The sequence below is a fragment of the Phyllostomus discolor genome, chromosome 11, assembly GCF_004126475.2.
Source record: "Phyllostomus discolor isolate MPI-MPIP mPhyDis1 chromosome 11, mPhyDis1.pri.v3, whole genome shotgun sequence".
NCBI lineage: Eukaryota > Metazoa > Chordata > Mammalia > Chiroptera > Phyllostomidae > Phyllostomus > Phyllostomus discolor.
The window spans coordinates 41039083-41051550 of record NC_040913.2 but is presented as its reverse complement, the minus strand read 5'-3'; positions in this window follow the sequence as shown (position 1 = coordinate 41051550).

Sequence of the window (12468 nt, the reverse complement as noted above, 5' to 3'; positions counted from 1 at the left end):
TTTTCTAGTTAGGTGGTGTCATGATGTATTTGAGATAATTAAAAAATGCTTTTAAATATTAACATGCTTTTAAATGTGTTTCTTCCCCCCTCTTCCATAACCATATTCAAGCAGACAGTTGGCCTCAGGACGAACAAGTGTAGCAAAAAAAGCCATGCACAGGTTTAAGTTCCTTAAAACCAGTTCCTTTAAGGAGATTAATACAGGGATTGTCTTCCAGATTATGAATTGCTTCAAGGTGGAATGAAAGGGAACAGAGAGGAAAGAAGGAAAAGTGAAGAACAGAGACCTCACTGTGCCCAGGAGACAGGGGCCTGGGCTTCGTCTGCAGGAGGCAGCTGCGGAGACAGAACACCATAAGCAGGGCACCTGAGACATATGGCCAGAGCGGATTTAGCTCACTTTCCTGATGGAAACCCTCACCCCTACCAATGGTAAAGCCCAAAGAAGAGATGGTCTCGGGGCCTGTCTAGAAGGACATGCCACAGACAGCTCATCCGATCTCATGTCTACAGGCAACAGCAAGAACCTCCAGAACTGAAGGGGTCCCTGGGACCAGGCAGTGACTGTGCATGTTGATGGCAGAGCATCAAAATGAAGGATGGATGGTCATGGATGCTCAGGAGATGAGTGACGTGAGACCAGATAGGCTACCCCTTTGCTATGACACTATGTAAGCCCCAAGGAACAAATGAAGTGGGATGGTGTGATGGAACAGAGTACTCAGATAAAAATGAGGCCATTCTTTAAAATTCTTTGAAGATGTAAACCTTTATGGGATTTCCTTCTGATAGAGTAAAAAGTCGAAATGAATCATGTAGCATGACAAATAAACATAGCTGTGTATGATTAGTTCAGCATTCAGATTTCTATAGAGTATTAAAACGAATTCCCATTGAGAACAAGTCCTCGCTCTGCTCAGAGAATTCTGTTGCTTTAAAAGAAAGGCAAACAGGTAGAGAAACAGACCTGTAAGAAATCATTCTATTTGCAAGGGAAGTCTAATCTATTTTCATGCCAAACTGTAAAGGACTTTTCAGGTTTTTCATGACTTCATTAATCTAATTTCAAAAGGAAAGGCCTGCACTGGAAACAGAGGTTATTCACATTTCAAACAAACTCCTCAGGCATAATGAGTGAGCAAAGCATTCAACTGTTAGATTCCGTTGCTTTTCTACCAGCTAGAGACAAGTACAATGGTCATGCTATTTAATCTTACATATGAACAGATGTATATAGTAGGAGTTGGAGAAGGAAGTATTTTGAAAAATGGAAAAAATAGATGTTACACACTGAGTATCAAGGTAAAGTTTGGAATAACATGAGCAATTCAATATTATCTATTTCCATGTTCTTTTAACTTACGGAATGACTGACTGAATGAAAAATTCCGTGGTAAATCATGAGAAATAGCTAGTTATGTATACCAAACCCCATTCTGCAACATAACAGAGGAGTTTGGAAGGGCTGGAAATACTTCCACCCCAGGAATTTCCAGGACATCTGGTAAGTCAACAACATTATCACAAACATTATGGCCAACAATGTGAGTTCTTGCAACAATGTATTCATTTTCCAAATGTTCCAGCTGAGAAAACCACACAGAACATTCCCACCATCTAGCAGATGGCTAATGGGGGAGCCAATATTTTCTGTGGAAACCAAAGTTTCTTCTTCTAACATTAGACATTTTCAGCAGAGAGAACAAATAAGCATTTGTTTTTCTATTCTATTAGCTCACACTCATAAAAAGACAGCATTACAGACTATTAATTTAAAAGTGCATTAAAGATGAGTTTTTCCCTCAGATTATAGAATGAAGAGGTTTTAGATCCTGAAATGTCTGGTGGTAGAAATAAGAGCTATTGTTTTATTATCTAGCATGAGATGGAAGGGTTAGGGAAGTCTTTGAGCCTTTATTTATTAATTTTACTACTGTGATTGATTTGCAGGGGGGGCAATCTTAAAAGCATGTGGGTGGAAGTTAATTTGCTCCTCCCTACCTCGGATTTACAACTGAGTTGTAAAACGCAGAGATTGTGAATGGGAGTCTATCTTCATAGAAAATGAAACAAAATGAACAAGGTGCAGTTGCCAACTTTATTTTAGGGAAGAGTGGGCAGAGTTGGCAAACAAAAGACAAAACATGTTATTTGAGTAATATGGAGTCAATACATTTAGCTTCACAGACTACATTTGCTGTGCCAGGAAAGTGGGTTGATTAGCCTTAAAGTATTTTACCATCCAGTGTTATTATCAAGCATTTAAGTAAACGTGTGAGACATTTAACAAATGTAACATGTACCTTTGAGAGTAGTAACTTGTTATAGATAGATCATTTCACTTGTTTGTTTCTGCTTTGTTTTCTAAGCTGTTTAGAGAACCAAACTGATATTTCCACTTTTCCAAGAACGAGTGTTTTTATGTCTTTTATGTCACTGCTGCCTGACTAAAACCCTTCCATTTTTAAATTGATTTTGATGCTGCCATGCAAAAAATACTGACATGTGAAATCACACCTATTTTATAACAGGGTAGTTTACCCTTTCAATAAATATTAAAGAACCTATGTACCTATTGTACAAGAAAATATGCCAGGCTCTGCTGGAGATACAAGAAATTTACAGGGGAGTTAATGGTGCAAAGACATGCTTAACATCAGTGAGTTATCAGTTATATCTGTCTCCCTTCTTTAAGTGGTATTTTAGCTGAAACACTCATTTGGTGGTTGCTAGGAGTCTGGTTTTCTGAAACCCTTAGAAGCTGGAGTCCAAGATGCTATTCAGAAGTGGCTAACAGATGAAGATGTGCTCTTCTTAAGTAGAGTTTTGCTTCAGGAATCAAGAGAGACAAACCCTTGTAAAGAGTTCCTTTATCAGTATGGTAGATGCAATGCTATGCCTCATTTTTTCAGGAGACCCAGGTCCTAATCCCCATAACCTATGAACACAACATGTCAGAATGGCATTGCAGATGTGACTAAGTTAAGGATCCTGAGATGGAAAGTTATCCTGGGTTATCTGGCTGAACTCAGTGGTACCACAAGGAAGCTTGTGGTTTGAGGGTCAGCATCGGTAAAGCTATGGCAATGGAAGCAGAGTTTGGAGTGATATGCTTTGAAGATGAAGGAAGGGGCCACAAACCAAGGAAGGCAGGTGGCCTGTGGGAGCTGGGAAAGAACAAGGACATGTATTTTTTCCTAGAGCCCTCAGAAGGGAATGCATAGCCTTGAGGACATCTTGACTTTAGCCTAGTGTGACCTGTGTTGTATTGCTGATTTATAGAACTGTAAGAGAATAAAGTTTTGTTATGAAGCACTGTTTGTGGTAATTTATTATCACAGCAATAGAAAACTAATACAACCTGAAATTCATAAATAATTACTGTAAGTTCACCTGTACGGAAGATGTAACCCTGAGTAGAAAAGAGCTGTGGCATAGCAAGAATTCACCATCTTTCTCCACTCTCGCAGGGTTATGCCATGTGTGCCTGCCTCAGTGTTACCCGTGAGAACAGAAAGGCAAAAGGAAAATGTCTAAGGATGCTTCTCCCCTGCTTTCTTCCTGCAGATGCTGTATCTTTGCTCACATCAATAGCCTTTCTGAGTAAACTGGGAACCTACAGGAGTAAGTAACTGTGGTCTCCTTTGACAACTTAAGACAAACATAAAATTATGCAAAAATAACCCTGGAAAAGGCTCAGTTGAGCATTAATGGAGTACTCATTTCTGATTTTAATATGACCTGTTTTTGCATCAAACATACCACCCTGGAGGACTGTAGGTGATGATGACTTGGACCAGATAATCCCTGAAGTTCTATGAATTTCGTTGAGCTTGATGATGTTTCTTTATAAGAATTCAAAAAGTATCTCCCTAATATTGGATACCTTAGTAGACAGATGTCAGAGAGAATAGAAACTGGGAAAAACAAACAAAAGCACTTAACTTGTGAAAGGAGTGATTCATTAAAGAGAACATAATCACCTGGCCCTGGATGTTTTTCCTGGCTTGTGCTCAGATCTTTGCAACAGGCAGGAGTAAGAACCACAGTCCTGCATCTGGGTTTTGTCTTCACCAGGACTGAACATTGGTTCCACCTCCGATTCACTTTTAGACTGCAGGACAAGGTGTCAACAGATGGAGTTTCTCATGAGTCTCAGCCTGTTGAATGCTCAAAGCTGAAGTTACTTCTGAACTACTCCAAAGGAACCCATCATGTTCCCCGTAGGATCCTGGTCACCTGAATTATGGCCCCTTATCAAATTGTAATTGCTGTAGTCCCCTCTTATCTACAGTTTTACTTTTTGTGATTTTAGTTACCTGCTGTTAATCATGGTCCAATAATATTAAATAGAAAATTCCAGGAATAAAACATTCGTAAGTTTTACGTAAATGCCATTCTGAGTAGCCTGATAAGATGTTGTGCTGTCCTGCTCCAGACCATGAATCACCCTCTGTCCAGCCTCTCCACACTGCGGGTGCTCTCCCCGCCCAGAGACTCTGAGCCCACTGGTTTGTTAGATCAACTGTCGGGTAATCACAGGGCTTGTGTTCAAGCAGCCTTTATTTTGCTTAATAATGGTCCCAAATCACAAGAATAACGATGCTAGCGATTTGCATATGCCAAAGAGAAACTCCACAACTTTTCTATCTTATTATTATTGTTAATCTCTTACTCTAATTTCTAAATTAAAGCTTACCATAGGTAAGGTTTACTATATATGTTTATATATGTACATGGTTTAATATTATCCGTGGTTTCAGACATCTTTTGGGAGACTCAAACATACTCCCTGCAGATAAGAAGGGACTGCTGTGTTTTCTAACCAATAGATTGTGAATTCTTTGGTACAAGACATGGTGTCTCAGTCATGTGTTTCTTGTACCTAGTGCATTGCCTTCACTCAGTGAGCACTTCATATATATTGACTTTCATTGTTGAAAGGGTAAAAATCATTTTCTCCCTCTGGAATCTTTCAGCTTTTTCATCAACCTTATAGTCAGTAAGACTTGAATCCTAAAGTCACATTGGACTCCTTCCTTCTTTTTGCTTTTTATATACATTATTTTTTTCTTTTCCCTAAATAGAGTGTTGTCTTTCTAGCTCCTAGAACTATTTACTGTTGATGCTGTGAATGTTTTTGCACAACCTGTGTGGATACCCTTTCCAGGCTCTAATTATACTAATACACTATTCCAGTTTTTAATAATGTCAAGCTTTTCTGAGAGTACTGAGTATACTAAAAAAAAGCCCCATCAATTTCATAAAGTTTCAGTTGGACAACTGCAGTCATTACACTGTCAACAAACATGACTCATCTTGCAAGCAACTTGAGAAGTGCCAGAATACATGTGAGTTGTTCAAGATCTAAAGTGTGCCTCCTTCACGGTTAGAGGTAACTTGACCAGACTTGAATTTCCACTGACCTTTTGTGCACTTCTCCAAAGTGGGAAGAGGAACTGAGGTTTCTGATAAACCTGGCAGACAAAGCCATTGCCTTTCCACTTAAATTTCCCAGGGATTTGGTACATTTCATCTCCATCCAGTGTGTGCTGCTGAGAATTTTAAACAACAAAGCAACTGTCAAGACGTGAAAATGAACCCTAATCAAGTGTATCAACATCTACAAAACTGAGACATGAATGTATAGTATAGGTAGGGGAGATCTGTTAATAAAGTAATTTTTGTTTTGTTTTGTTTGTGACAGCTGAGAGCATGCATCTGGCACTGAATATACCATGTGATTGATACTTAGATTACTTTTTATTATCTAAACAAGCAATACTGTGCATGGGAATCAGAATCAGAAAGAAAGGTTTGTAATTCTGTGAGACAGGATCAGGGTAGGTGGCTGTTGGCCCCAGGCAGGGTTTCCCAGAGCCTCAGAGAAGGAAGGTGCTATGGCGTTAGTGTAGTTGAGATTAATGCACAGACGGTCCCCCCCCCCACCCCCCCGCAATGCTGGAGGAAAGCACTGATGCTTGGAGCACACTCCATCACTCCTCAGTGTTGCTAATCAGCCAGCTTTCCAAAAGGGAGTGGTTTCTCTTAAATACATGCAGTTTTATACTCACCAAAATGACCTGAAATTGTACTTACAAATGGAGTGTATTTAAATGGCTCAACTGTCCAAGTGGCCAGTCACCTGATCCTCATCCTAGAGAAGTTAATGACTCATTGCTCCAAGAATAGTCTGAAACAAAGATGCTTTAAAAATGGCTTTATTTAAAAACATCCCCCAGAGATGGGGTTTTAGGAGGAAATAGTAGAGTTCCAGTTGGTAGGTACTTATTCAATGTAAAAATTAACAGATATTTATTGAACTTCTATTTTTTTCCAAGCACTGTGCTAGATGCTGGGGATACAAGGGTGACCAAGACAGAAAGAGGCCTGTCTCCATGGAGCGAACTTTCTAATACGAGAAACCGAAGACACACGCATACAGTCAGTAAATTGATTGGAAACATATTTAAGGCCCATGGAAGAAACAAAAAAAAGAAGCTAAGATAAAAAACGCAGACAAATAATCAAACAAAAAATAATGTTCAGTCTAATTTAGGCAATACGGTCTCAATGAATGAGTATCTCTGTGTTGAGATCTGAAAGAAAAGGACTTAGTCGCAGAAATGTTGGAATGGGAAGATGAGAGCCTTCCATGCAAAGGTAGGTAGGCGTGTTCCAGGGACTGAAATGGGCCAGAATGTGTGGAGTGTGTAGGAGCAGGAGAGAGAGATACAAAATGGACAGAGGGTCCTATCAGGCAGGGACTTCTTAGCCATGAGATGTTTGAGTTTATTCTAAATGTATACAAAGACACTCAAAGTCTTTAAGTGGAGGGAGATATGTTCAGACTTGCATTTTGGAAAGCATGAATATTTTCTCTGCATTTTTAAATATACTTGGCATATTAATAAAACTTAAAGTCTTGACAAAACCAATACTATTCTAAGTTGACAAATTTCAAGATGTTCTTTCTCCCATTCATTCTTATGTATTTATTGTATCTAGTATGTGCTATATACTAAATATGGACATACAAAGAAGATAGAAAGTCACTTTTTAGGATGGAGGATCACACAAAAATGGACAATCTTCACATGTGTGATACATATGTCTCCAGCCTGACATTCAGAGATTCTAGGAGTTAAAGGGAATCAAGTCCTTGAACTTGGGTGGTGGTGATGAGGTCATCAAAGCTGCCACATGGGAGGTCACTTTACTTTCCCCCTACTCTCCCCACAGGATTCTAGGTCAGTTAGCATATTTTAATATGCAATTACTTTTTACTCATGGCTACGAAGCCTCACATATACAATACAGAAGTTACTATATATTTTTCTTTTTATGCATGTGGTTGAAGACAGGCAGGTTCCCAAACAAATTTTAGATAATTGTATTAAGGGCCGGCATTGCAGCTTGATCAAATTAGAGACTTTGTAACAAATGAGTGCTTAACTTCACCAATGATGTTAACAATGTTTAGAAATATTATTGCAGAGACCATATCATCATGAATAGTAGCCAGACACAGAGGAATCAAAACTGTACACATTAAAAATGTTCAATTAGGTAAAGTGTGAAGCTAGTGGCAGAATTTAAAGCAAGTCTAGGAGGAACATGAGTCTTACTTAAGATTTTTGATGACTTCAAATCTTTCTGTTAGGTCAACTAGAAAACAGCCTTCTATAATGCTAATACATGGGCTTCCTGCTATCATAGGGTAAAGCATATGCGCCCGGAGCATAGAGACTTATATTCTCCTTTACTCCTCTTATCTTGGTGAAACAGTCCACTGACTGTATCTGCCTTTTCTGGCCGAGGTTTAGTGCTGCAGTAGTCCTCATTAAAGCCAGAAAAAAGGGAGAAGCACCGGAAATACTTTAACTGCCACAGGCATAAGGCATTATCTTCACCCTGTGAAAAATTGCCTGATTTCTTCTCTTGATAAAACTAGACATGAGTTTAAAAACATTACTTAGAAACATAAACCTCAAATACCTAAGTTCTTACTTCTCTTCCTTTATCACTCACTAGTGCCTTTGAGAATTGGAAAGGGAAAAAAAAGCTAACTACTTGTAATGAAATGCACTTAAAGAGGGGAAAATGTGAGATTTCACTCTGACACACAGTTGATGGAACCACTATCTCTGGAGGGCTTATTCCATCAAGGGCCTGAGATGCTGAAGCCAGCAGAGAGTAAGAGATATGAAAACAGTTTCATTAAGTCATTAAAGCAAACCCTGCTGCCCCATCCTCCGTTGGCTCCCCTTTGCTCTGGCCTTGGTTGGGCACCCACTACCCTGTGGGCCACCTGTCATTCTTTCTGCTGAGGGGACCATTCTGAGTGCCCTCTAAGATTGGCCTGAATGCCGTGTCAGAGCACTGAAGCCCTCTGTTCTCTGTCCCCAAGCCACGTTTCATACACCCAACGTCCCATCCATCCCAATTTCTCCATCGTTCTGCATGTCTCTTGTACTCACCTCGTTCTGTGTCCTTTTCCCTGATGTTCTTGTCAGTTATTGACCCCTTTCCAATTTCACCTTTTTTAAATTAAATTGTCTCTGTAACCCTATTCAGATCATTACTACTTATTTTCTGTTTCTACCCCAAGTTTTAGCATTTTCAAATTCTCCTGTTATTGTAGTTGCATTTCTATCTTATCTACCCTCCAGACTGTAAGTTCTTTGAGAACTTCTAAATGGCATTTGCTGAGCACATTGCAACTATACTATTCTGGGTGCTCGGAAACAAATAGCACAAAAAACAAAGAGTCCTGTTCTAATGGAATTTTTATTCCAGTGGTGGGAGAATAACAATAAATAAAAACATAGATAAAATAATTAAAAATCCTGATTCATGCTATAAAGCAACAAATGAGGTAATGGGATAAAAGAATCTTTGGGGTAAGGAGATGTTTCATTAGGCAGAGGGGGAGAGCAAACCCTTTGTAGTGGTTACTTGAGGGGTAAACAAGTGCCACTCTAGGGTGTGGCAGTGGGCAGGCCAAGTAGAGCATTCTGGAGAGTAGGATGAACAAAATCCTGAGGCAGGAAAAGGCTTGGCACATTCTAGGAATGGTCTGAAAGCATTTTGTGGTAGGTGGGAAAAGGTAGGAGATAGAATTGGACAGGTAGGCAGAAGCCAGATGCCTTAAGACCAATAGTTGGGATTCTGTTTTAAATACAGTGGGGAGCCATTGAAGGGTTTTAAGCAGGAATGTGATATCATTTGACTTATATTTTTCAAAGATAATATAGATATTTTTTAAATTAAGTTGAATCTGTTATAAGACCAGGGCTTAATTACTCTAATTGAATATTAATGGTCTTTGTTTTTTTTTCATGTGAAACATTTGCAGAGTCTACCCATACTCAATGAATAAAGTAAGATTAAAAAACATTCAAAATAAAAGAATAGTTAACTCTAAATTTTCATGTTTATTGTCTTGGCCACTTAGTTTTAATTGCGTTATTTCCTCTAATCTATGAAAAAGGTTTTGCTAAACAAACTTCTAGTATAAATAGAACATTGGGGAATGGTGCAGAATGTGTCCGTGTATGAGTATGGTGCGCTTTAAATTGAATTCTTAGAACAAATATTTAAAAATTAGCATAGTAACTTGTCCTTATAATTACAATCTCCTCCCCTTCACTTAATTTCTCTCCGCAGCTAGGATTACCCCTCATACATGCAAGAAATCCTCCTTTTATTGTTGTAAGCAGAAATCTGCCCATATTCGGGAGTGATTCATTTAGTTTTTAACAGATTTCTTTGCGGTGTGAGGGACCTTTCTTCCAGTTAGAATGAATAAGTAAATTGGTACTGGGTTTCCATAGAGCAGTTGAAAAAAAGGGTACAAAAATGTGGTGGGAATACAACTTTTAGATTTAAGCAGTAGAGAGACTGAAGAATAGACTTTGTGTTGTTTATTGCTCTTAGAAAACTTTTCTGGTGATAATTTAACTTGGAATAATGCAGCAAGTTTATATTGGTAGCCACCTATTTGAAGCTGAAAAGACTTGCAGTAGTTCACACGATGAAACCCAGCTAGAAGGCAAGCTGACACAAACCAAATGTTCCCAATAGATCCGCCTACTCGTTGCAAACAGAATGGGGTCTGCAACAGTGGGAGTCGGGTTTGTCTCTAATTTTATTCTCTCATTGGTGCTCATCCTCACTGGATTGAAGGTGGAAGAAATGTTTCAATTACCATAAATATATTACCACTCCAGGGTGGATTTTTAGGTTCCAGGTCCTCGGGGAGAAAATGAACTGTTTAACAACTGTTATTAATAGTATGATTTATCGTGCAATTGGTCAGCTGCAATATCTAACATTTTAGAAATAATTCTTGGAATGATAATCACTGTAAGAGGTGAAATTATTCTATGTATATTTATAGCTTTTAGGCATTTTATGAAGTAATCCAATAAAATTGACTTCTACCCAATTCCCACTACTTTCACTGTATTGGCAGCATTTCCTCTGTGGGTTGCTGTTGAGACATTTTTACTGTTTACCAGATGGGGTACAATTTTACATAACTTGAAACATCTGCTGCCATTGTAGTCTGATATGATCATCTATTTATATTTTTGAATTATATTATTCATTTCTGTTTAAGCGATCATGAAAATGTTTTGGGAAGGACAGGTTTACATGATATTTGCCAAAGACATTTAACTTTACTCTTTCTTTTTTTCTGTTTATCTGCAATTAGGATAAGCCATATTGTTACTTATGAATGAAGTGAAATATTTAGATATATCTCCTACTTTTGATTTCATAATTTAACTGTTGTTAATGTCACCTCTGCTTGCCTGTATATACCTGCATATAATCATTTCAATATAAATGCAAAATATAGAAAACTATTTTAGATCATGCCAAGGATCTGAGTTAAAATAAAAGTCTTCAAAAACTACTATGGGAATGATACAGATCCTGAAAGCATGGAAGAAGCAAAAGCTATGCAAAATAAAAAACGAAATAGAACCCTTTACTTGGACTTTGAACTAGCTAATACTAAAATTGCTATTGTATAATGTAAAAATAATGTTTATATATAATAATCAAAATTGCATGTAGATGTTACCATTGTTGTCCCATTTTATAGATGAGGAAATTAAGGTTAAGGACATTTAGCCATTACCCAAGGTCATGGTAGTGAGGCCACAGGGGCTCAGACCACAATCCCTTTTACTGAGTCCTTGGAGAGTATGGCTGACAGCACCCAGATCCATGGCTCTGAGTGGTCACCATAACAACTCCCCTTTTGTTCCTGATTGGTTTATACAACCTGTGGCTCCCATAGGATTAGCAAGTCACCACAGGGGCTGCAGAGCCTTTGCTGATGTATTGGCTTGAATTATGTTCCCCCAGAAGATACTGTGGATCCTAACCCCCAGTTTTTATGTATGTGACCTTATTTAGAAATAGTTTTTGCTGAATTAGCAAATAGTTTTGCTAATTCAGTTAAGAATGAGATAATCCCAGACTTAGGTTGGGCACTAAATCCAATGACAAATGTACTTATAGGAGACGCAAAAGAAGAAGACACAGAGACCCAGCATCCAGGTAAAGATGAAGACAAAGAGTTATGCAGCTACAAGCCAAGAACACCAAGAATTGTGCACAGCCACCAGAAAACGAGGTGAGAAACCTGGAGTGGATTCTCTCTCAAAGCTTCCAGAAGATATGAACCATGCCAACACCTCGATTGTGTACATCTGTGCTCCAGAACTGCAAGGTAATTAAATTTTGTTGTTTTAGATCACTAAGATTGTGGTGATTTTTTTTTACAGCAGCCCTAGGAAATGAAAACAGTTGGGTTCTTTTCTATAACAGAAAAAATAATATAAAAAAGTCATACTTTTGGCTACATTTGTTTGGAAAATGTAGGAAAAAAAATGGAAAGAAGACTAGAAGATGAGAATAGGAAAAAAAAAAGAAACAGAAGCATTAGTGGAAGCCAATGGGTCCTCTCCAGTGTCCCTCTGGGCGAGGTGTCCCTGTCTTCCCTGACATGCAGTTTTAGAAATAGGTGTAAATGTGATTCAGGAGATGGCAATTCTGGGGCAGCCTGTAACTAATTATGTGACTCTGAAAAAGTCACTTAACTTTGCAGAACCTCATCTATAAAATTGGTGCATAGGGCCCCCCACCAGCTTTAAAGTTTGATGATTTACTCCCTCACTCTGAGGCCTGCTAGCTTGACACTGCCATTCACTCAGTAGTGGAAGACAGCTTGGCAGAACCAGGGCTTTGAAACAAGGACACCTAGGTAAAGGTTTTACTCCTATGATTTGCTTGCTAACCTTCACCTTCTTCTATACAATAATGATTATTATGCTTTCTTCAGAGGCTATGGGGTGGGTTAAATGGGGAAATATATGTAGAACATGTTTTTGGCACATAGTAAGTACTTAATAATGATTTTTCTTTCTCCATTAAACTTTAACTTTTC